Source organism: Camellia sinensis, chromosome 12, assembly GCF_055761805.1.
Source record: "Camellia sinensis isolate YWXY chromosome 12, ASM5576180v1, whole genome shotgun sequence".
NCBI lineage: Eukaryota > Viridiplantae > Streptophyta > Magnoliopsida > Ericales > Theaceae > Camellia > Camellia sinensis.
Window position 1 is genome coordinate 37,001,112 of NC_138972.1, and position 26,916 is coordinate 37,028,027.

At 37.0% G+C, this 26,916-nt stretch overlaps 1 protein-coding gene and 1 long non-coding RNA gene across 8 annotated transcripts in view; one reads left to right on the plus strand and one right to left on the minus strand.

Annotated features, from left to right (window-relative positions):
- The window catches only part of LOC145789151 (uncharacterized), a 58,565-nt gene that overhangs the window by 23,252 nt on the left and 8,397 nt on the right, over positions 1 to 26,916 (plus strand). For 3 of the 7 annotated variants that reach the window (XR_014346200.1, XR_014346199.1, XM_082898390.1), the window contains exons 2-5: positions 16,748 to 16,853; positions 19,231 to 20,367; positions 20,446 to 20,551; positions 20,629 to 20,831. The gene's annotated coding sequence lies outside the window, so the exon portion shown is untranslated. The remainder of the gene's footprint in view (positions 1 to 16,747; positions 16,854 to 19,230; positions 20,368 to 20,445; positions 20,552 to 20,628; positions 20,832 to 26,916) is intronic. The other 4 variants (XR_014346203.1, XR_014346204.1, XR_014346201.1 and 1 more) reach the window with 2 other exon arrangements.
- On the minus strand, positions 3,049 to 5,293 carry LOC145804130 (uncharacterized). Its single transcript, XR_014345747.1, has 2 exons — positions 3,875 to 5,293; positions 3,049 to 3,198 (listed from the first exon to the last, which is right to left on the minus strand). It is a non-coding gene; the product is annotated as an uncharacterized LOC145804130 (long non-coding RNA).

The following is a 26,916-nucleotide window of genomic DNA, read 5'->3' on the forward strand; positions in this document are numbered from 1 at the left end:
AAATAAAAGAAGAATGGGTGTGCTTTCCTTAGTGCTCCTCTCTCTGCCTTCAAAGTCGAGATTGGTCTCTCCAAACGAAGGCTCAACATTCAAATCATTGTAGTCCTCTGAAAAGGTTCTAACCATGTGCCACAAAATTGGCCCCACCATTATTTGCCTGATAGATAGATGGCTGGAAGCCCTTGACAACACCAGCACCACATATGGCACCAAGGCACTGCATCACTATGTAGAAAACAGCCCTTGTTAGGGACAGCTTCCTTGCCAGAAACAATCCAAAGGTCACTGCTGGGTTAATATGTCCTCCTGAGATACCAGCAGTGCAGTAGACAAGGGCAAAGATCATACCACCAAAAACCCAAGCAATCCCTTGAATACCCACAGAGGCACACTTGGTAGGTGCCCTAACAACACCCATGACAGTCAAATTACTATGCATTTAGAGGCCATGAGGTGTACCAAACACCATTCAAGGAGGGGAAGAAGAGAGGGCTGAGAAGCTTGATCAGAAGCAAGTTGGCCATAGGAAGTCCATTGATACATTTGGACAGAGGACTTCACAGTATAGAGTTGTCACAAGGCATAGATGGACTGGTAGATATGAAGCCAATCTATGGGACAACAGTTGTAAGAAAGTTGGAAGATGCAGGAAAGTGAAGGTATGTGTACAAAATTCCAGCGGGCAGCGAAGGCAAGGTTGCCGGCCGGCTGCCCGCCGGTGAGAAAAACAAAATACGGGCCTAAATCTTATGGCTCTGATACCATGTAGAAATTTAATGTATAAAGAAAAATAGAGAATTGTATTATTGATTTATGTATGTTTTTTTTTTGATACAATGATTCATGATTCCTATATATAGAAGAGGGTGAGTGTGTAGTAGGTAAGGAGTAGGTGAAGTGGAGGTGGTAGTGGTGTAGTGGGTTAGGTTTAGTGGAGTAGGTGAGGTGGTAGTGGTGTAGTGGGTTAGGTTTAGTGGAGTAGGTTTGGTTTAGTGGAGTAGGTTTAAGTGGGTGAAGTAGGTGGAGAGTAGGTGGATTTTAACAGGTATCTCTCACAGAAGCTAAATAGCCCTCGCAACCATTCCTTAACAACCGTCTAGCTTGCAAAGCTGAGATTACCAAAAGAGGAGTGTTAACTCCACTACCCACAAAACAAAATTCTGGTTGATTAGGAATCTGAAATACTACCCTTTTTCCTGGACAATCAACAGAAGCATAATTGGTTGCCAACCAATCCATTCCAAGAATTATGTCAAAGTCCCGCATATCTAAAACAATTAAGTCTACAAGCAATTTTCTGTCATCTATACTAACCACACGAGATTTGCAAATTAAGTCAGCAACCATAACACCTCCTATTGGGGTTTCAACACATAAGTCGATCTCTCTAGAGACACATTTCCATCCATGTTTCTCAACAAATCCCATAGACACAAATGAATTTGTAGCGCCAGAATCAAATAACACATGTGCATAAACAGAAGACACTAAAACAGTACATGACACCACCGTGTTGGAAGTCTGAACATCTTGTTGCGTGAGTGCGTACACTCGACCCTGAGTCTTTGGCTTATGACCTCCATTTTTCTTTTGACTTCCTGAAGACCCTTTGTCTGTTGATGCTCCTTTATTTGTCCATGTTTTCTGTTCAATCTCATGCCCCTTCCGGTTAGGGCAATCAGCTATCCTGTGCCCCTGTTGCCCGCAAGAGAAACAAGCCCAGTATTCCAACGACACTCACTATCCCGATGGAATCCATTACACCTAGAGCATTGTACCCGATCATTCTTCTTATCAACACTACTACCCATAGTTCGACTTCCCCAACTCCCAACCGAAGAAGTGTTTTGTCTCTTAGCATTGCCCTTCGAGCTGTTAGTTTGGAAGTTGGAAGAACTAGGCCTCTTCTTATAATTCTCTTCTTTCTCTTCTTGGGCTCTAGTGAGGCCACTCTCAACCAACAAAGCCTTATTCAACACTGCTCCAAAAGTAGGTAACTCGAAAGGAACCACCTGTTGCATAATGTTCGTTCTTAGTCCACCTTCAAACTTTCGTGCTCTGCTATCCTCATTTGCTTCAAATGCTGATGCAAATTTAGACAACTTCGTAAACTCAGCTTCATATTCTGCAACCGTCTTATTCCCTTGCTCTAACTTCAAAAATTCCCTCTGTTTTTGTAGACGAACACTCCTAGGGAAGTATTTCTCATTGAATGCATTCTTAAACCTTTCCCATGTATAGGGGTTGGCATCATGCTCGTGTATGCGCTTCTCCACCTGCCACCAATCATTAGCTATCCCTTGTAGCATAAACGTAGCATAGGTCACCTTCTGATCATCCGTACACTCAAAAACGTGAAACAACTTTTCCATTTTTGTCAACCATTTTTCAGCCTCCAAAGGGTCTGTGGCTCCGTCAAATGCCAAGGCTATCTTCTTAAACTTAGTAATGTTACAACGTGGCCTTGGTTGTGGCCCAACACCTGGCTGCATCCGCTGTTGTTGCTCCATAAGTCTAGTCAAGTTAATCCCTATGGTGGTTTGTTGTTGCACCACCCCGGCCAACGTCTGAAGCACTTGAACCATTTCAATTGGATTGGGGATTGCAGCTTGTTCTTGTTGTCCCAACTCTTGCCCTTGATTTCCTCCGATTGCTTGAGAACCACTACCATTATTAGTCACATTCCCTCGCCGATTGTTACTACCAGTCCGTCGATTCATTTGACCCTGACGTGTATTCCTAGCCATATTTGCCAATGTCTCCTCATGTTCCATCGCAACCTAAATGCATCAATAATAAAACCTCATCTTATTCTATTCTTAAGCTCCTAAAACATAAAATAAAATAAAATAAAATAAAATAAAATAAACATTATATCAAATTATAAGCGTTCCCAATCCTACATCTACCCAATCTCACCACTATTCTATACCAGCCTTTAAAATTAAAACCTGGCTTAAATGAGCATGCAAGGCCAAGAGTCCAACACATAACCAACAATGTAAAATACTCTAATTAAATCCTAAATTATCATAATGCTAAAATCCATAAAAATTGATTATTCTTATCATATGAAATTATCCACCAAGTTCACTAATAAAATCCATTAACAAAACAATAATCCAAGTACTTAATTCAAAGTCCTACTCTCGGCACTCCCACATGTAAAAAATCCCGCGCAGCTCTACTCTTCAGAATCTGAAAAAAAAAATAAGGGTAAGCTAGAAAGGCCAGTAAATAACCAACCATCACTGCTAGCTGGATCAAGTATAAAAAAATTAATAAGTAAATCGATAACCAATAAATATAAATTTTTCTACAGTTCAATAAATGAACAATTATTTGTAAGATGGTTTCATAGCTAAAAATAAACAATGTACAATACATTTTAAATGAAAAGCCAACAAGATAATTCAAAGTAATTCATTGTTCAAATCGATGGTTCGATATTCAGATGGTTCAATGATTTGATTCACAAAACCCAAGTTTTAATAACTACGGTCACTTAGCCCGTGACAAGGCCCAGAACCACACATAGGCCGGTGGTAAAGCCCCAAAAGACATTAGTTTCTGTGCCAATAAATAACCCCCATTGGCTAGGGTCCAAATCGTAGTCAGGCTAGAGTGATGTTCAAAATTCAAACAATAGACAAATTTTAAATAAATCATTCGATATTTTCAGAATAAACGTAGTACAGTTTTCAGAATAGTTCCACAAAATATTCAAATAATTTTCATAATAATATTCGATGTTGTTTTATACTTGACCCATATTTTATTTTAAGAGAACAAGAAGGCTATAAATAAATACTTATAATTTTAAACGATTCAATAGGAATAAAAAATGTACCAACAGTGATAGAGGGTTACTTACCTCAAACAGCTAAACTAATATTTCCCAAACTAATCTCAAATACTCAACTCCACCACTTCAATCGCACGAACCTAATAAATATAACCTCAAACAAATTAATATTTTTGTGTCATTCACATATCCACAAGAACCCACTGCATATATGAGATGCTTTAATATACAAGAAATATTTTTGTGTCTTTTACATATCCACAAGAACCCACTGCATATATGAGATGCTTTAATATACAAGAAATATCAAATCAATTCCCTTAATTTAATAGTTAAACACACCTTATCTAATGTACCAAATTCTATTGCAAATAATTTGCACTGTTTCCAATAACCCATACAGTTTCACATACACGTTGCTCCATGCATCCAAACTCTCAGTATTTAGGTATCCACACAAATTTCCTTCCCAAAACCATCTGACTACCTATTGACCCCTGTACATAACATAATAAACAATTGATCCCTTTACATAAAGTAAACAATGGGGCAAAAATACCTCAGTCAATTGGGCAATCAAGAACATTCAGTGGCTTCAATTTCCAACTGTCGTTCCTTCTAAGGATGCACTGCGTAGTCGTGATAAAAGAAATATGAAACCCCCTTTTCCCCTCTTTTTATTTATATATATATATATATTTTTTTTTAGGGTTATTAACCTAATTTCTTAAAATTACAAAATTACCCATCTCAGTAATAGAAATTATCATGCCACCTCATAACTAATTCTTGATATTACTAAGTGACCCATATAAATTAATGTAATTACCAATCTATCCAAAAATAATAATATTCAAAACTTGGGTTTTACAACCTTAGACATTATAAAATAATATTGTGGATCTCTTCCATTACTAAAAATGGGGGGACCTTAAGACTAATTTTCCCTATAAAAAATATTTATAATTAAATATTAAATGAAATGATTATAAAAAATATGCAACCACAATTTATACATTTGGATTTTACATGCTAATGTAATCATATAAAAATTAAAAAATAAATTATAAAGAAAAAATTCATACATAGTTGTTTTTTGGGTTTGAATCACTTAAATATTTGTTATCTTTTTGAATAACCTGCAAATAAAAAAACAAAATAACAATAATCAATAAAAACTGACATATATTAAGTGTATTAATATAATTATAGTTGTTATGATTTTTAGATATTATAAATAAAAAAAATCAATCACTAATTATTATATATAAAATGCTAAAAGTGCTTAGCTATATATATTTTAAAATTAAAATTGCTAAATATATCACCATAAATTTTTTTGCTTACAAACTAGTTGGAGATCATTAATCAAAAAAAAAAAAAAAAAAAAAAAGAGCCAGTTGGAGACCACACAAACAAAAACAAAACAATATTAAACATCTTCCAAAGGCTGCCAAGCAGCCGGCAGCCGGAGACCATTGTTAAAAAAAAAAACAGTTGTAGACCACACAAACAAAAGAAAATAATATTAAATATCTTCCAGAGGCAGCCATTGTTCAAAAAAAAAGGAAGTAGAACAAAACTTTTACTTACATAGTCACAGGTTTAACACAGGTTCTTCATCTCCTTACAGAGGCAGCCAATATTATTCATCTCTTCTTCATCTTCAACATAGGTTCCTCATCTATTCCCTCTTCTTTTTCTCTATTTCTCACTCTTCCGTATTTCCTCCTCTCTATATCCCTCTTCCCATGAATTACTCTTCTTTATTTTTTTATCATAAACTCAGTTGAAGATGGTTGAAAATTTGTGGATCTGAAGATCTAAATCTTAATTGGAGTTTCTAAAGACTAAAGGCTGTGGATCTATTTTGAATATTATTGAATCTCACTTCAAAGTGGTTCACAGGCTTCAAAGAACTAAAGACAAAATCTGTACAAAATTTGTTTAACCATAAAGGTATGTACAAAATCTGTTGAATATATATATTTTTAGATTTTTCTTTTGTTTTTTCTTTTAAAAGAATCAGCTCAAAAGTGGTTCACCGTTATGGCCGCTATGATAGCCACTACGGCTGACACACCTATGAATCTCAATCACACTGCAAAAGCGGGAGTAACACATGGTGCTTACCGCCACAACCGTTACGTAATGGCCGCAACCGTTATGTAACACCGCATTTTGAAGCATTGGGTACATGTAAGAATATCATGTAGTTTATCTAAACTGCTATGCGTTGCCTTAACTTTTTGGGGGCATAATAAAGTTTTGCCAAATTAAAAATATGAAAAGTTGCTTTTATTGAGGAATTTAAAGTAAAACTTAGATGAAAACATGCCTCTTGTTTCTAGATACCAGCACAATGTTTCAAAATGCAGTGTTACGTATCGGTTGCGGTGGTAGGCACCACGCGTTACCCCTGCTTTTGCGGTGTGATTGAGATTTATAGGTGTGTCGGCCGTAGCCATTGTCGTAGTGGCTGTAACGATGCTGTAACGGCCTGTTACGCACCGTTACACACTGTATTGAGCTGATTCTTTTCAAAAAAAACAAAAGAAAAAGCTGAAAATATATATATTCAACAGATTTTGTACATACCTTTATGGTTGAACATATTTTGTCTTGAGTTCTTTTCAGCTCGTGAACCACTTTGAAGTGACATTCCATCATATTCAGAATAGATCCACAACCTTCAGTCTTTAAAATCTCTCCAATTGAGATTCAGATCCACAAATTTTCAACCATCTTAAACTGAGTTTCTGACAAAAAAATAAGGAAGAATGGTTCATGGGAAGAGGGATACAGAGAGAAAAGGAAATACAGAGGAGTGAGAGATAGAGAGAGAAGAGGGAAGAGATGAAGAACCTGTGTTGAAGATGAAGGAGATGAATAATATTGGCTGCCTCTGTAAGGAGATGAAGAACCTGTGTTAAACCTGTGACTTTGTAAGTAAAAGTTTTGTTCGACTGCCTTTTTTTTTTGAACAATGGTCTTTAGCTGCTTGGCTGCCTCTGGAAGATAGTTAATATTATTTTGTTCTGTTTGTGTGGTCTCCAACTGGCTTTTTTTTTTTTTTTTGAACAATAGTCTTCAGCTGCTTGGTTGCCTTTGGAAGATGTTTAATATTGTTTTGTTTTTGTTTGTGTGGTCTCCAACTGGCCCTTTTTTTTTTTTTTGAATAATTCTCACTGGTCTGTAAACAAAAAAAATTATGGTGATATATTTACCAATTTAATTTAAAAATATATATAGCGAAACACTTACTTTTAGCATTTTATATATAATAATTAGTGATTGATTTTTTTATTTATAATATCTAAAATTCATAGCACCTATAATTATATTCATACATTTTATATATGTTTGTTTTTATTGATTATTATTATGTTTATTTGCAGTTATTCAAAAAGATAACGAATACTCAAGTGATTCAAGCCTAAAAAACAACTATGTATGGATTTTTTTCTTTATAATTTATTTTTTAATTTGTATATGATTACATTAGCATGTAAAATCCAAATGTATAAATAATGGTTGCATGTTTTTCATAATCATTTCATTTAATATTTAATTATAAATATTTTTTATTTTGTTATTGTGATGTGTTGTGACAACAATTTTTATGGCAACATTTTTTTTTTCAAAAATATATTTAAAAAAAAGAAAATCAATAGTTCAAAAAAAAAAAAAAAATCTTTATAATTTATTTTTTAATTTTTATATGGTTACATTAGCATGTAAAATCCAAATGTACAAATAGTGGTTGCAATTTTTTTATAATCATTTCATTTAATAATTGTAAATATAGTTTAGTTCAAGTTTTGCTCAAAAATAATTTTGTAAACATTTAAAATAAATTAAAAAATGTATCAATGATGTAGAATTCAAATTCGAAAATGCCACGACAAAAGGGTGCTAATGATGAACCCACAAGTGATGATATTGGTTGGAAATTTGGAACTCGAGTTGAAGGCACTAGGCATCATATTATTTGCAAATTTTGTGGACATCTCATTAAAGGTGGGATTACGCGTTTCAAATAACACTTAGCACATCAAATGGGGCAAGTGCATTCTTGTCCTGATGATAGTAGACACGTGATGCAAGAAATGATGAAACATTTACAAGATAAGAAAATGAGTAAAACAGACAAACAAAAGAGAAAAGTTGAATTGGAACCACATATTAGGGGAGATGATCTCTATGATGAGGATGAAGAAGGAGATTTTGTAGATCTTCGAGATGATGACTCTGACTCTGATCCAGAGATGACCAGGGATAGACAAGCGAGTATTCGTTTAGAACAACAATAGGAGGAAAAGCAAAAAATTAGACGAGGTGTTGCAGGTCATGGATCACAATATGATGCAAGTGGTAGTTCTGGTGTATCCATCTTGTGTGATGGTTGGAGCAATCTAACTCGGCAACACATCATCTTCTTAGTGTACTGCAATAGAGGTACTATATTTCACAAATCAATTGATGCCTCTAATATTATTAGTAGGACTGCTGAATATTATTTTGGGTTAGATAAAGTTGTTGATGAAATTAGAGAGCAATACGTTGTTCAAGTGGTGACTGATAATGAACCTGCACTGAAAGTTGGTGGAAAAATGTTAATGAGAAAAATGAAACATTTATATTGAACAGCTTGTTCGGTACATTGTATCGATCTCATGCTAAAAGACATAGCCAATAAGAAAAGTGTTGCAAAGGTGATTGAAGATGGTAAAACCATCACCAATTTCATTTATAATAGTGGATGGATGTTAGATTTAATGAGAAAATTCACTGGAGATAGAGAATTGATTCGACCTGCCATCACTCGATTTGCTACAAATTTTATTGCCATTGAGAGTATTGTTAGATATGAACAACAATTGAGAGCTATGTTTAATAGTGATGAATGGAAGAATTCTAGATAGGGGAAGGCTTACAAGGTCAAAAAAATTATTTTGGGAAATGAGTTTTGGTAGAAAGCAACAGAGTTTTGTAAAGCTCATGAGCCACTTGTTAGAGTATTGCGGTTGGTTGATGAGGATGAGAAGCCAACAATGGGTTTCATATATGAAGGTATGGATAGAGCAAAGTTGGCAATTAAAAGAGATTGCCGCTAGTACACTGAGTATTGATAAATTATTGAAACTTGATGGTCTTTTCAATTACATCAAGATTTGCATGCGGCTGGTAAGTGTTACGATTTCAATTATAACATGTATATTTACTTTCAATTATTAATTGCCTTTTTTTTTTCCTTGAAGGATATTTTTTAAATCCTCAATTCCAATATGGTATTGCCTCATCCAATGAAATAATAAGAGAAGTGATGGATGGACTTAAAAAAGTAATTACCAAATTGGAGCCTAATATGGATGCTCAAGTAAAAGTAACATATCAAGTACGTACCAATTATTTAAATTTTAATAGTAATAATCTACTTTTGCAAATGTTACTTGCAATGATTGTCCAAATTGTAGTTGTTGATATTTTGAGATAAACAGGAAACTTTTGGCACTCCTTTAGCACAAAAAGCATGAAAACAATCAAATCCAGGTTTTATTTTCAAAATTACGAATTTACAATACATGAATACTTAAATAATTTTCTATCTTATTTTGACTTATGTCTAAAGTAATGTAATTTTATGTAGCTGAGTGGTAGATTATTCATGGTAGTTGTGCTCCTGAACTTCAAAAAATAGCTGTGGAAGTGTTAAATCAAACCACCACATCATCTCACTGCAGTACTTTTAGTCTCATCCATACAAAGATGAGGAATAAATTGAAATATAAGAAAATCCAAAGATTAGTCTTCATCACCTACAACATGAGATTAATATTGAGACACGTTAAAAGAAGAAGCCAAGAGGAGATTGATAGGAACTTTAATCCTATTAACTTGGATCACATATTTGAAGAAGATGATCTAATAAGTCCATGGATAGAAGAAAGGGAAAATCCTTTACGAGATGGTGTGGATAATTCTGAATGGCCAGATTTGGTCTCAGATGATGATGATGGTGGTGGTGGTGTTGGCGGCAGCGACGGCAATGGCGATGGCAGCGATGGAAACGATGGTGGTGACAACTATAGATATCAAGTTCGACGCACTTCTTTAAGCTCAACTCTTACTCCAACTCAAAGTGACAATAGTAGCGGTTTAACACCATCTGATGGAGGAGGTGAAGATGGTGACAGTGGAGGCACTTCTCACGGTGATGGTGGCGGCGACAATGGTGGTGATGGTACTAGTTTTGGTGCAGGAAATGAAGATTTTATTAGAGGATTTGGATTATGCAATATTGGAGAACATTATTATGTTGGAGAACCTGTTGCACCTTTTCCCCAACTACCTACAAGGTTTTGTGGTAGTGATACGTGTAGGGATGAAAGAAGAATAAGAAGCATAGAACAACAGTTTGATTCATCTTATATTAGTTAGAGTTATCCATATCACCCTTACCAATCCTATAGTAGTGATAGCCAGAGCTATCCTTACCCACCTCAACAAAATTACCATTGGACCCCTCAACAACATGGTTCTCTAGGATACGTTTTGCCAAATTATCTACAAGCCCAAGAAGAGTATGTTGATCCTTTTCAGCCAAGGTATGCATTTTCTCCCCTAGTGCACCAAATAGAAAGGGATGACATGATGACCACATTCACTTCTATAATTTCCTATTGGATACAGTGAAGGTAGCAGCAGCAATCAAGCTCAACAATCTGAATCCCAAGATGCACCATGTCACTCATTTTGGTGGGGTGAAGGAAGCAACAACAATCAAGCTCAACAATTTGAATCCCAAGATGCACCATGTCACTCATTTTGGTGGGTTGAAGATAGCAGCAACAATCAAGCTCAACAATCTGAATCCCAAGATGCACAACGTCACTCATTTTGGTAGTGACATTATGCAATTTTAGTAGTAACATTATGTAAAATGTAATCTCTGTTATTTGTGAATTGTGCTATTATGTTATGTACTTTGTTAGATTCTTCCATTAAGGATATATACTTTTTAAAAACTATTTAAGTTAAAATCTACATATGCTTCTGCTGGAAATTGTGTTCATGCATATAATATGATAGTGGTGTTGGTGGTAGATAGTGGCATGTATAGAATATGATAGTGGTGTTGGTGGTAGATAGTGGCATGTATAGAATATGATAGTGGTGTTGGTTGTAGATAGTGGCATGTATAGAATATGATAGTGGTGTTGGTGGTAGATAGTGGCATGTATATAATATGATAGTGGTAGATAGTGGTAATATATAATATGTAAGTGGCATATAATGGGTTATGATGATGTTTGTAATATCTCCTATATAAGGAGTGTCATTTGGTCTTGTAAGATAAGAAGTTTTGAATATAACAGAAATATATTCCTTCTTCCTCATATTTTCGGAGTTCTTCTTCTTCATATTTTCTAAGTTGGTATCAGAGCAACAAAAAACACAGCAGCCCTAAAACCGTCATAGCCATGTCGGAAGTCACGTCCGGAACCACTTCAACCCCTGCCGCTGCCATTCCGGTGAAAACGTCCAACTCTCACTCTGTCCAAATCACCACCATCCGCCTAAATGGTGATAATTTTCTCCGCTGGTCACAATCTGTCCGGATGTATATCCGTGGGCAAGGAAAGATCGGTTACATCACTGGTGACAAGAAGGCTCCTGCTGTTAATGATCCGCTGTTCGACAATTGGGACGCTGAAAACTCCATGGTTATGACATGGTTGGTCAATTCCATGGAGGAGGATATAAGCTCTAATTACATGTGCTATACTACTGCACAAGAATTGTGGGATAATGTTAGTCAGATGTATTCTGACCTAGGAAATCAATCTCAAGTTTTCGAATTAACTTTGAAGTTGGGAGAGATTCGTCAAGGAGATGATTCCGTCACCAAATATTTCAATTCGTTGAAAAGGTTGTGGCAGGATCTTGACATCTTCAACACATACGAATGGAAATCGGTTGACGACTGTAACCACCACAAGAAAACTGTGGAAGACAGCCGTATTTACAAGTTTCTTGCCGGCCTCAACATTGAGTTCGATGAAGTGCGAGGAAGAATTATTGGCAGACCTCCTCTCCCATCCATTGGCGAAGTATTTGCCGAAGTCAGAAGGGAAGAGGGCCGAAGGAGCGTCATGCTTAAGAAAAAAGGTAATGGTGAATCAATTGAAATTTCTGCTTTAATTAGCGATGCTGCGGCCAACAAGGCTGCAAATTACCAGCGCAGGTTTGATGATAAGCCACGGGTCTGGTGTGATTTTTGCAACAAGCCTCGCCATACACGCGAAACGTGTTGGAAGATTCATGGCAAACCTGTCAACTGGAAAAGCAGCAAACAAGGAGAGAAGAATCGTGGCTTTCCTACCGCTAATGAAGCCGATTCAGGTCCCTTCAACAAAGAGCAGATTGATCAACTCTTAAAGCTGATAAAATCCAACTCCTCAACCGGTACTCCTAGTGTTTTGTTGGCACAAACAGGTAGAAATCCTAAAGCCTTCTCTTGCCTAAACTTCTCTCCGTGGATCATAGATTCCGGTGCCTCCGATCACATGACTAGTTTTTCCCATTTATTTAGTATCTATTTCCCTTGTTCTGGTCATGACAAAATCAGAATAGCCGATGGTAGTTTTTCACCTATTGCAGGAAAAGGATTTATTAAACTAACTGAGAAAATTAATCTCAATGCTGTTCTTCACGTCCCCAACTTAGCCTGTAACATTTTGTCTGTCAGTAAACTATCTAAGGATTCTAATTGTCGTGTTACATTTTTTGAATCCCATTGTGAATTTCAGGACCAGAACTCGGGGATGATGATTGGACGTGCTAGGATGCTTGAAGGTCTTTACTACTTTGATGAAGTACCTGTTAGTAATAAAAAAGCTCAGAGCTTTAATAGTACCAGTTCAATCTCTATTCGAGAAAAATAATGCTATGGCACTATAGGCTAGGACATCCTAGTTTTCTTTATCTGAAACATTTATTTCCAGAATTATTTAAAGGGATTGATTGTTCTTCTTTTCATTGTGAAAGTTGCATTTTTGCAAAATTTCATCGCTCTACTTATTTGCCAAAACCTTACCAGGCTTCAAAACCTTTTTATTTGATTCATAGTGATGTTTGGGGCCCTTCTAAAATCATTACTCTTTCTGGTAAAAGATGGTTTGTTACATTTATTGATGATCATACCCGCTTATGTTGGATTTATTTGATGAATAAAAAATCTGACGTGAAAAATTTATTCACAAATTTTTACAATATGATTGAAAACCAATTTCAAACCAAAATTGGTATTTTACATTCTGATAATGGAACAGAATATTTCAATGAGCAGTTGGGTGAGTTTTTGGAAAAAAAGGGGATTTTTCATCAATCTACATGTCGGGATACCCCTCAACAAAATGGCATTGCAGAACAAAAAAATAAACATCTACTTGAAGTAGCACGTGCTATAATGTTTTACATGCATGTTCCTAAATATTTATGGGGTGAAGCAATTTTAACAGCCTCTTATTTGATAAACAGGATGCCTACAAAGGTGTTAACATACAAAACACCTTTTGATTGTCTCAAAACTTTTTTTCCTGACACGAGGTTGTTTTCTGATTTACCCGCCAAAGTTTTTGGATGTACTGCCTATGTTCATGTTCCCAGTCAATTTCGTTCAAAACTTGACCCCCGTGCTATAAAATGTGTTTTTTTGGGTTATTCCTCAAACAAAAAGGGGTATAAGTGCTTCGATCCTCCAAACAAGAAATTTCATGTGAGTATGGATGTGTCATTTGTGGAAACAAAATCCTATTTCCCCAACACTTCTCTTCAGGGGGAGACAAGTGGAGTAGAAGACCGTTTTTGGGATATTTCTATCCCGCTCCCCAATGTCATTTATCCTACACAAAAACCACATCTGTCTGATAATGATCACTTAGGAGAACCAAGTTCTATGGTGCCTAGTCAAGAAGATTCTTGTTTAGGGGGAGAAGTACTACAAAATGATCTAAATCCTGAGCTTCAGGTTTATACTAGGAAGCGATTTCATCTGAGGAATAATGACCCGAACGTCCATCCTAATGACCCGAATGTCCACCCGAGTTCTGGCATCGAAATTTTAGGTAATCCTATTCCTTCTATTTCCGACCTTGATGTACCTATAGCAATTAGGAAAGGTGTTCGAAATTGCATTAAACATCCTATTGCAAATTACCTCTCCTATCAAAGACTGTCTAAAAACCATAGAGCTTTCACATCTAGGATTTCACACTTGTTTGTTCCAAGGAATATACAGGAAGCATTGGATGATCCGAATTGGAAATTAGCAGTCATGGAGGAGATGAATGCTTTAAGGAGAAGTGGTACTTGGGAGATAGTTGATCTACCCAAAGACAAGAAAACAGTTGGGTGTAAATGGGTGTTTACGATAAAATGTAACGCAGATGGAAGCATTGAGAGATACAAGGCGAGACTGGTAGCTAAAGGCTTCACTCAAACTTATGGGATCGACTATCAGGAGACGTTTGCTCCTGTTGCTAAAATAAATTCCATCAGAGTACTGTTATCTCTTGCAGTAAATTCAGATTGGCCTCTACATCAACTTGACATTAAAAATGCATTTCTCAATGGTGATCTTGAAGAGGAGGTGTTCATGAGCCTACCGCCGGGATTTGAGCAGAGACTTGGAAGTGACAGAGTATGCAGATTGAACAAGTCATTATACGGACTCAAACAATCACCAAGAGCGTAGTTTGAACGCTTTGGGAAGGCAGTTATCAGTTGTGGCTTCTCGCAGAGTCAAACAGATCACACAATATTTTATAAACATTCAAAAAATAGTAAAATTGCAATTTTGATTGTTTATGTTGATGACATCATTTTAACTGGTAATGATGAAGCAGAGTTAGCAGCCCTCAAAGAGAAACTCGCAAAAGAATTTCACATTAAGGATCTGGGAGCCCTCAAGTATTTCCTCGGAATGGAATTTGCAAGATCCAAGGAAGGTATATTCGTTAATCAGAGAAAATATGTTCTTGATCTCCTTGGAGAAACAGGTATGCTTGGTTGTAACATGGCGGAGACTCCGATCGAGCCTAACTTGAAGTTACAAGCTGCTAAGGCTGAAGAAGTCAAAGAGAGAGAACAATATCAGCGACTTGTAGGGAAATTGATTTACTTGTCTCATACGCGGCCTGATATTGCCTTTGCAGTCAGCATGGTAAGTCAGTTCATGCACTCACCAGGGGCAGAGCACTTTGAGGCCGTTTATAAGATCTTAAGATATTTGAAAGGAACTCCAGGGAGAGGCTTACTATTCAAGAAACATGGACATCTTCAAGTTGAAGTATACACAGATGCAGACTGGGCAGGAAGTGTTACAGACAAGAGATCAACATCCGGATACTGCTCCTTTGTAGGTGGGAACCTAGTTACATGGCGGAGTAAAAAACAGAATGTGGTAGCTAGAAGTAGTGCAGAAGCAGAGTTCAGAGCTGTTGCCCATGGAATCTGTGAAGTAATGTGGATTAAAAGAATTCTTGAAGAATTAAAGCTTTCTCACCCGACACCTATGAAGGTCTATTGTGACAACAAAGCAGCTATATCTATAGCTCATAATCCAGTTCTACATGATCGCACAAAACATATAGAAGTGGATAAACATTTCATCAAGGAGAAAATCAATGCTGGCATAATCTGTATGACCTACCTTCCAACAGGTGAACAATTAGCTGATGTGCTAACGAAGGGACTACACAAGAAGCAATTTGATAAGCTGACTAGCAAGCTGGCTATGGAAGATATCTTCAAACCAGCTTGAGGGGGAGTGCTGGAAATTGTGTTCATGCATATAATATGATAGTGGTGTTGGTGGTAGATAGTGGCATGTATAGAATATGATAGTGGTGTTGGTGGTAGATAGTGGTATGTATAGAATATGATAGTGGTGTTGGTTGTAGATAGTGGCATGTATAGAATATGATAGTGGTGTTGGTGGTAGATAGTGGCATGTATATAATATGATAGTGGTAGATAGTGGTAATATATAATATGTAAGTGGCATATAATGGGTTATGATGATGTTTGTAATATCTCCTATATAAGGAGTGTCATTTGGTCTTGTAAGATAAGAAGTTTTGAATATAACAGAAATATATTCCTTCTTCCTCATATTTTCGGAGTTCTTCTTCTTCATATTTTCTAAGTGCTTCCACAAGTATAATAATTAAAAATAATTTTATACATCTAAGTCCAATAAAAGGAATTTTTGCCACAACTGTAATATGGATTTATGACATATAAAGTCATTAATTAATGAAATAAAATGTAAAAAAACTCATTTTATAGTGATTTGAAAATATGAAATATATTGGATCATACTTAAAAATTATCAAAAATTTATCAAAGTTTATGTTATTATCCAATAAATATGATTTTGAAAAAAAAAAAAATATGCGTATCGGTAAGTTTTTTTCAAATTGTGCGAAAAATAAAAAAATTCGCAGTTTCGGTTACCGCAACCGCTACAGACCTTGTACCAACCGCTTTCATAGGAAGAGAAAGGGGCCACTAACATGTTGAAGTCTACGAAAAGAACATTGGTTGCAGGATTATTTGAGGTTTTTGTAATGTTAAGGTTTCAACTTGTAAGAAGCTAAAGAAGTTGAGTTCCCATGAAATTGAAAACTTGGAGTGCTTGGCACAAGGAAAAGAGACTTTGAGGTGTTTTTTACCTACACAAAAATCCTCTTACAAGCAGACTTGTAATCCTTCAACAATGAAGCATTATATAGTTGATATGCACTAAAAAGCATGAACTCCTTTTTTTATTTATTTATTTTTAACTTGGACCTTGTTGTGATGTGTAAGATGCACTGGTCCCATTAGAATTTTCCCCAGTGACATTATTGTCTACAATTGTTATTTTTCTGGTAGGTGTAAGCCTGATGCTGAAACTTACAATGCCCTCATCAATGCACATGGTTGAGCTGGTCAATGGCATTGGGCAGTGAATATTATGGAAGATACGCTTCGGGCATCTGTGGGTACTCTTATTCCTTATCAAACTAGTGCTTGTAATGTTTTTCTTTTCATGCTTAGATGTTATCTTTGGAGAACGTAATTTTTGTTATTACTTGGAAACTTCATCATTTTGGGTTCATTTCGATTATTGCTACTATCATGATAACAATTTAACATAGTTCACCTCTTTCTTCATTATATCACTTGTAATATTCTTTATGGATTTTTGTTAGTATAAATTTTGATAGTTCAAGTCATGGTTTTAAATCGTAGTGTAATGTTAGCTGGAGTCTTAACTAATATATAGTAGGAATTCACAATGGGAAAGGCTACCGTGTACACCCAAGAAGGGTGTATATGGTATGCACACAAAAAAGTATAACTTTTATCACAAAATGTATAACTTTTTGCTTATCACAAAAAATTTAACTTTTTTGTTCATCACAAAAAGTATAACTTCAACTTTAGGATGTGCACCATAACTTCACCATTCATAACTTTCACCTCAAAAATCATGACTTCCATCACAAATATTCGCAACTTTGTTTTTACAAGTGCACTTTTTAGGGGGTGCATATTGTAGATTTCCCATTGGAGACTAAACTCATAATTATTTTTTTGAAGTACTAACACATGCCAAAAAACTCATTGATAAATATGTTCTAAACCTATTTATCACAATTTGAATGTATAATGATTTTTAATCGATGTTGTGGAACCTAAAAACATTTTTGTTCATAAATGATATTGAATTTTATGTTGTTTAAGGTCAAAAAGTGGAGAAATTCATCTAGTAAGGAAATTTCAGTAACTAGAATAATTAGAAATGCTACTAGAATGGAAAGTTGTAAAAATAAAACAACACGAAGCCAATTCATCTTATAAGTTACAGCACACAAGATATTGAAGAGAACACATGGTATATAACACTAAATTTCCTAAATAATATTTATATATAAAAAAAAATCATTGCCAAAAAAAGAAAGAAGAAAAAGCACTTGAAATCAAGTACATCTGTGGATATGAAGCAACTAGCCTTAACACTAAGAAGAAATACCAATATCAAGCTTGAACTTTGAAGTTTCGAGCCCTAATGGAGTAGATTACAATATTTCGAACAAGTAGAGTGCAGCTGCAGAGAGGGAAAGGAAGAAAAAGGAGTGTAAAATGTGATCCATATAGCATTTGGGTGTGTTTATGTTGACTGTAGCTGTAACGGCCGCATTGGCTAACTAATGGCCAATACAGCTTGTTAAGGTACCGTAATGGCTGATACAGTGTCACTCTTTCTTACTGCTAATATATTACCTTGTAACTAAATCAGCCTTCAAATTCCTGTTACATAATGGCTGGTATGTTATGTAACAGGCGTTATGTAAAACCATGGTTTAGATGCTTAGTTATTTATTAAATTTTCGATCTACTGGTACATATGGCTGGCACAAAATATAGTTGCAAATTATGATCATTCTAGAACTTCAGGTGGAGTTTTGGAAGGATTAGCTCTAATTTTTGCATGATCTGATTTAAATTGACAGGGTTGTTGAAGGAAATCAGTGTGGTTTGTGGGAACAAAAGATTTAATTAGTTTGAAAATATGTTTAGTTAATTTGGAGTAGTGTCTATTCTTTGTATGTAGCACTGGAAAGGGAAGAGCCTATCAGAGTTTTGATAAATAAGTTATTATTTGAAAAAGTCAGTGACTTGAAAAGTGAAAAAATAAAATAAAATAAAATTGGTCAGAGTCCTCTCTATTACAATATATCACTTGAATTGAAGGAATTGAGACGTAGATTCTTTAGTTGGAGAAGTATTTCAACTTGTCAAATAGTGTTTTGTTTATTTAATTTTTCTAGTGGGATGTGACATCTACAGATCGTCATCATGTTAGAAATATACCAACTCAGGAACTAAGATACATTCAGATTTACTTTATACTTGACTTGTGCTGGTAATTTTGCGAGTAATTTACTTTTTGAGAGAAATTATGAAACTCCTACTCAGCACCACTTTGCCTTGGAGGTTGCGTCATTTTTTATCTGCCTAGTTGCCTTGGTGATCTTAATTGAATGTCCCTTGCTGAATTCTATTGCAATCCTAGGTTTCTTGCTGCTTAAAGGTTTTGAATGCATAAAGCAATTTAGTTAGTCATGGTGATCTATGGTTATGTGGTTATTGATTATAATTGTTATTTAGGAATGCGTGAATTTTTTATGTTGTTCTAGCATCATGCATAACTATTCTATTAACAATTTCTATCTTGTTTATTCTTATTATGGAATATTATCTGTCATCATTTTATTTGTTGTCATTATCTGAAATTCATAATACGTCTCTGATGCCATCTTTCTACAGGATAGATCTTTGATTTTTATTTGTATAATTTATTTGTGCAGTTTCTCCAGTCTCTGAGGCCATCATTCTACAGAATACATCTGTGACCTTAGCTTATTTAAGTTATTGTGCAGATTCCTCCTAGTCGATCAACACATAACAACTTGATCAATGCATGTGGATCTAGTGGAAAATGGAGAGAAGCTCTGCAAGTTTGCAGGAAGATGACAGTGAATGGAGTTGGGCCTGATCTAGTGAGACACAATATTGTTCTGTCTGCTTACAAAAGTGGAGCTCAGTATTTGAAAGCCCTGTCCTATTTTGAACTAATGAAAGGGACAAGTATCCGTCCCGACACCACTACCCTTAATATTGTGATACATTGCCTGATAAAGCTTGGACATTATGGGAAAGCTAATTGATATTTTCAATTCAATGAGGGAAAAAAGAGCAGAGTGTCATCCTGATATTGTGACATTCACTAGCGTGATTCATTTGTATTCTGTTAGTGGATGGATTGAGAACTGCAAGACTGTTTTAACACCATGATTGCAGAAGGTTTACAACCCAACATTGTTTCTTATAATGCTTTGATAGGTGCCTATGCTTCACATGTTATGAGTGAAGAGGTCCTGTCAATTTTCAACAAGATAAGGCAAAATGGTTTTCGACAAGATGTTGTGTCTTATACATCTTTGCTCAATGCGTATGGAAGATCTGAGCAACCTGAAAAGGCCCGGGAAATATTTGACCTGATGAAACGAAACAATTGGAAGCCAAATGTGGTAAGTTACAATGCACTTATAGATGCCTATGGATCTAATGGGTTTCTAGCCAAAGCCATTGAAGTGCTGCGTGAGATGGAACAAAATGGGATGCAGCCAAACATTGTCTCAATTTGTACCCTCTTGGCTGCCTGTGGGCGTTGATTGATTCCATACTTTCAGCTGCTGAAATGCGATTGCGTATAACTCTGCCATTGGAAGTTACATGAATGTGGGGGAGTATGAGAAAGCTTTGAAGTTATATAGATCTATGAGGAAAAAGAAAGTTATACCTGATTCTGTTACTTACACTGTGCTAAAAAGTAGTTGTTGTAGGATGTCAAAGTATGATGAAGCTCTAGAATTTCTTAGGGAGAAAAAATTCCCTTGTCCAAGGAGGTGTACTCATCTGCGATCTGTGCCTACAGTAAACAGGCAAGGTTTTGGAAAACTTATCTCTAAGTAATCACTTACATGACTTGAAAGGAATCTCATCTGTATACAAATTTTCAGGGTCAACTCACTGAAGCAGAATCTATGTTCACCATGATGAAGATGGAAGGTTGTTGTCCTGATGCTATTACATATACCACAATGATACATGCATATAATGCTGTGGGTAAGTAATTTAATTATCTGACATTGACTAGAAGGATATACATGATAAGCTAAACTTAAAGAGTTCTCTAATTGCAGAGAATTGGGAAAAAGCATCTGCAATACTTTTGGAAATGGAAATGAATGATGTCCAACCGGATGCTATTGCTTGTTCATCTCTGATGAGTGCTTTCAATAAAGGATGCCAACCAGCCAAAGTATTCTCTTGCAGAGTCTATGCGAGACAAGGACATCCCCTTTAATGATGTTACCTTCTTTGAAATGGTCTCGGCCTGTAGCATGTAAGTTCAATTTGTTTTAGCCCAGCCCAAAAAAAAAAAAAAAAACGTTCAATTTGCTTTCAATCTTCTGCCTCAAGTTTTAAGCTTAAATACATTGTATTGCACTCTCTCTCTCTTGAATATGCCTGACTGTTCCAAGATCTTGTGTTTCTGTTCTTTGTGCTGTTCTTGACTTTGCATTCTATTCTGAACGAGTAATGCTAAGGATCCCAAAAAAATAAAAAAATTGTACACAATACTGTTGTGTAGAATTTTTGGTATTTTTTTTGGAGTCTCTAGCATTTTTTATTCTAAACTCCATGAACAATAGTTATGACTTGCCATTTGCAAATGTAAATAATTCTCTTCATAGTGTAATGGCAAATGTAAATAATTATCTTTATAGCGTAATTTGAGTAACCTGTAAGAATCCTGAAAACTTTTCTGTATATGCAAAATTCAATGTATCAAAGATTACAATCAGATCGTAGATTATATAGCCCTAAATCCTAAACCAAAAAGGAAAATACAAATACAATTATGTCTCTAACAGGACTCTAACTTAATAACACAATCATGCCTCTAATAGGACTCTAATTTGTACAAAACACAAATTAAGGAAAATACAAATACAATTATGTCTCTAACAGGACTCTAACTTAATAACACAATCATGCCTCTAATAGGACTCTAATTTGTACAAAACACAAATTTATAATATTCTATTATATTCTAACACCCCCGCTCAAACTCAAGGTGTTTTAGCAGAAAACACTGAGAGTTTGCTAAGAAGAAACTGAAACCGAGCGGTAGTGTGAGATTCAGATGCAGATTCGATCTCAGAAGGCATCCAGAACATCAGTTTCAGAGTCAGAGACAGATTCAGATTCAGATTCAATCTCAGAAGGCATCCAGTTGACTAATAGATAATAAACTGACAGATAACTGAGAAACATATAAAACGGACGGAATAGAGACTGCAGACACAGCAGACAGTATAACAGACCCAACAGATATAACTGACTCGACTGAGAATCTAACTGAAAAGATGAAAGTGCAACGGGGGAGGTAGACTGAGGAAGATGCAGGCGTTCCACCACATAGAGATCTCCAACTCTACGGCCGGTCCCAATCTGCTTCTTGGATACCCGATCCTGAAGAGGACCCAAGCAAACCTGAATGAGAAGAGGTGAGAGCGGAGGCAGATGGGGATGACTGAGAGGTGGACAAGATATGCTGAAGTTGTGCAACCTGAGCACTCAAGGAAGCCAAGTCAGGATCAGAAGCCGGAGCAGATGAAGTATAAGCAGCAGGAGGGTGAAAAGTACTCGGAGCAGGACCTCGGAATTGTGGCTGAGATGATTGAGCAGACTGACGGTTCTTCTTAGGACAATTGTACTTCCAGTGACCCTTTTGATGGCAGAAAGCACACTCATCTGATGCTAAGGGCCCCTTTGTGGGTTTGACAGAAGACTGGGGCGGAGACGCAGATGGAGGTGCCAATAGGGGTGGCTGTGTTAAGAAGACTGAAGGAGACACAGTCTGATTGGTTGTTTTGAGACGTGTTTCTTCGGAAAGAAGCTCACGAACAATAGCATCCACAGAAGGGAGAGGAGAACGGTGAAGGATGCCACCGCGGATAGCCTCGTACTGAGGAGAGAGAGCCGTTAAAAATTGCACCAAACGACCCTCTTCCCTAAACTGCACATAAGCATCGAGGGCTGTAAGACGAGGAGGTTCCATAAGAGCAAGCTGATCCCAGAGACCCGTCATCTCAACATAAAAATCCTGAATAGATTTATCCCGCTGACAAGCATGCTGAATAGCGGACTCTAACTCATACCGTTTGGCAAAGTTAGACTGTTGATAGACACCAAATAAGTATTCCCACACCTCTTTGGCAGTAGGATATTTGGAGAACATCATTCCAATGCGATCTTCTACAGAATTATGAAACCAAGTCAGAATTTGAGCATTGTCACAATCCCATGTGTCACAAGCAGCTAGATAATTGTCCTGTTTTGGATCCAAAGGACGTGGTATAGACCCAGACACATAACCCCATTTTTTTCGACCCGTAAGAAAATTCTTCATAACAGTGGACCAATAACCATAATTGGCACTGTAGAAATTTAATGTATAAAGAGAAATGATTGTATTATTGATTTATGAAATTGATTTATGCTGTCTATTACAAATGGTTCCTTATGTAGATGTAGGTGTAGGTGTAGGTGTAGTGGGTTAGGTTTAGTGGAGTAGGTGAGGTGGTGTAGGTGTAGTGGGTTAGGTTTAGTGGAGTAGGTGAGGTGGTAGTGGTGTAGTGGGTTAGGTTTAGTGGAGTAGGTGAGGTGGTAGTGGTGGTAGGTTTATTGATATATTTTAACAGCCCCCCGCAAACTCAAGGAGGATAGAAACTAACCAACTTGAGTTTGGAGAGAGGAACAAAACAAGAAAATACATAAAAATAAAAAAGGATAGGAGACACTGTATGGTCGTGTCAGACCATTGGTGAAGACACTGGATGGTGGTGTCATAACGGTGTAGAGGACACTGTATGGGGGTGTCATAACGTTGTAGAGGACACTGTATGGTGGTGTCAGACCGATGGAGAAGACAGTTTATGGGGTCATGTCGGACCGTTGTAGCAGACAATGTTGTGACAGTTGTTGTGACAGTTTACAGAGTCTTGCTGGACCCTTGTAGAAACTAACCGGAATCAATGTCGGGACAGTTTACAAAGTCTTGTCGGACCTTTGTAGAAACTAACCGGAATCAATGTCGGGACAGTTTACAGAGTCTTGTCGGACCCTTGTAGAAACTAACCGGAATCTATGTCGGGACAGTTTACAGAGTCTTGTCGGACCCTTGTAGAAACTAACCGGAATCTATGTCGGGACAGTTTACAGAGTCTTGTCGGACCCATAAAGGAGCTAACCGGAATCAATGTCGGGACAGTTTACAGAGTCGTGTCGGACCCCTAAAAAGTCGCACCCTCAAAAGGTGTGCCCATTTTTGTCAAAAGGCGTGCTATCAAAAGGCGTGTCCAATTCATCAAAAGACGAGCCATCAAAAGGCGCGCCAGACACGCGGCGATGCACGTGATCGACAATGCGCGTGTCGGCCGCTTCGTCAGTGTCGATATAAACCATTGCGGAGGCTGTGGAAACCAGTCTGAAACTCTCTGAACATTGTCATTCTGAAACACTCGGTAAAGACTTTGTATCCAACCCTTCTCTGAAACATCTGAACAATGGCCTCTTCTTCCCGTTCAGCTACCCAGAATACGGCATCTTCATCCCGTGGTCTACTCACTCTCTTTCCCGACCTCAATGAGTCAACAAGAGAGATAACTGGTGCGGTGGCACTGGAACCTCAACCAAGCGCCCCGGAGTTTGCTCCGTTGAACTTTCCGATGCGGTATGTGGAGCAAAGAATGGCAGTACAGTCGGATGTGGAGGCCAATCAGTATACTTTGAAGTCATGTGTAGAAACCATGACGGCGGTCACAAACTTGTCGAACCGGCTGCAGAGTAGGACAAATGAGGTGCAGCAGTTAAACGCCCAACTAGCTCTGCTCCAACGCATGTATAAGGATGCGCGAGCAGAGATTAGTGTGCTAAAGGCAGAAAACAAGGAGCTGAAGCGGAAGGCCACCGTGATGTTCCGATTTGGTTGTCCGCCATATGCTGCAGTGGAGGAGCAGGGAGTAGTGATCGTGCCCAGTGGAGTGGGAAACACGGAGGCAACACCGTCAAGGGCCGCCCAGGACGGAGGCAAGAAGAAAAGACCGGCGGAATAGGCGAAGAGAAGAAAAATCCCGCCTGTGGATGTGGTTGTTTGCAGAAAAGAAAACAAAGCCGTTGTTGTCGTGGGTGTTGGATTTGCGTTTTTTTTTTTTTTTGCTGTAAAATTCTGATCGGGGTTGATCCCCGGCATGAAGAAACAACAAGTTTGTGGAATGATGGATTTTTTTTTTTTTTTTTTTTTTTTTTTTTTTTTTTAATCGAATAATAAAAAAAAATATGGAGATGGTGATGAAATGATAAGCATGATGATGATGAATATATAATAATGAATAAAAATAATAAAGGATGGAGTGGGGAACAGGGCGAATTGAGAGCACCAATTAAGTTTTATAATAAAAAATAAAATTTGGGCGGTGGATGGGTGTGATTAAAAAAGAAAAGTGAATTGGGTGTGCCCCTTTCTCTCTCTCTCTTACGGAAAAATGGTGAAAAGGAAACAAAATGTATAAACTAATGAAAAGAAAGCAAAATATATATGTGTGTGTGGGGTTTTGGATTCTGAGTATGTACATAATAATAATAATAAAATGAATGAGGAGAGAGAGGGTTTTATGTTTAAAGAAAAGAAGAGTGGGTAGATAATAGTAAAATAAAAAGAAACGAAAAGAGGGGACAAAACCCATGTGATAAAGTGGAGAGAGAGAGAAGAGGGTCAAGTCCCTCCTGTGTCTTTATGCTTTATGATAAACTTGGAAACAGAGGAAAGAAAAGTCCGGGAAAGGTGAAGGTGACTTGATGATCTGTGGCTTGTCTAATAATCCTCCATAGCTTTTGCAAGTCTTTAACCTCTTATTGTAAGGGTTCTCTGGTTTTGCAAGATCCTCCAAGCACCTCACATTTGCCAGAGAAGTGAATGACTGTGACTTTCCCTGAAAGTGCTTTGACAACCCTCTCTTGAAGGGTAATTGTTGCATAAGAGAAGACATGTCATGCAATGGGCCATTTTCCAGTTGGCCAGAAGCCACAGATGGCAAAGGGGGTGAAGAAGATGCAGAGATTGAAGAGAGACTCGGCGCTGGTCGTTGGCGGTGGACATGGAATTTGTTAGCAGCAGCAACAAGAAGATCAAATAATTTGTGGCAGCGGAGTGAATGTATGTGTAGAGGTCCGGCGGGCGGCCAAGGCGAGGCTGCCGCCCGCCGGTGAAGCGGAATTACTAGGTTCTCAACCTTGCTCTGATACCATGTAGAAATTTAATGTATAAAGAGAAATGATTGTATTATTGATTTATGAAATTGATTTATGCTGTCTATTACAAATGGTTCCTTATATAGATGTAGGTGTAGGTGTAGGTGTAGTGGGTTAGGTTTAGTGGAGTAGGTGAGGTGGTGTAGGTGTAGTGGGTTAGGTTTAGTGGAGTAGGTGAGGTGGTAGTGGTGTAGTGGGTTAGGTTTAGTGGAGTAGGTGAGGTGGTAGTGGTGGTAGGTTTATTGATATATTTTAACAGGCACCAGTGAGCCTACAGCTGATAGCCTGAATTTTATCATCCGACATGATGATACTAAAGAACCAAGAAACTTGAAACTTTGGGATCAAATTATAATTTCTGAGAACCTTGGGTAAAAGAGTAATAACCAGACTACTTCTTCTTCTTCCTTCTTTTTTTTTTTTTTTTTTTTTTTTTTTTTTTTTTTGAACAGAATAACCAGACTTGTTGACAACCAGTTTAGAGATACCAAAGTTAGTATCAGATGAGTCAAGATATAATAAACCAAGAACCAGATTTTCCAAAATTCAGTAACTCAAACAAAAAGTTTCTAGAAGTCAAGAACTAATAGCTAGAAATCCCATGTAGAGAAAGAGAAGCACTGAGATCACTTCGAAGCAACCAGCAGATGCGACAAAGCAACCAGCAAAGTAGCAACAAACCACAGACAGAGCGAGACGAATCAACCCAAAATTATATAAGAACCAGTAAGCAGACCTTTGTGAGGAGAGAAGCAGACCAGACCATCGCGCAAGGCACGAAAGAGGCAGAAACAGACAACCAGCAGGTTGTGACGATGGGTCTTGACCTGAACCCAGATGGATTGCGACGAACAGACGAATCACGATGGATGGGTTGATTTCGAACCAGACGAAAACGAACAGAGATGGTTGCTAGGGTTTCGAATCCGTCAGATTAGGGTTTCGAACCAAGCTCTGATACCATGTAAGAATCCTGAAAACTTTTCTGTATATGCAAAATTCAATGTATCAAAGATTACAATCAGATCGTAGATTATATAGCCCTAAATCCTAAACCAAAAAGGAAAATACAAATACAATTATGTCTCTAACAGGACTCTAACTTAATAACA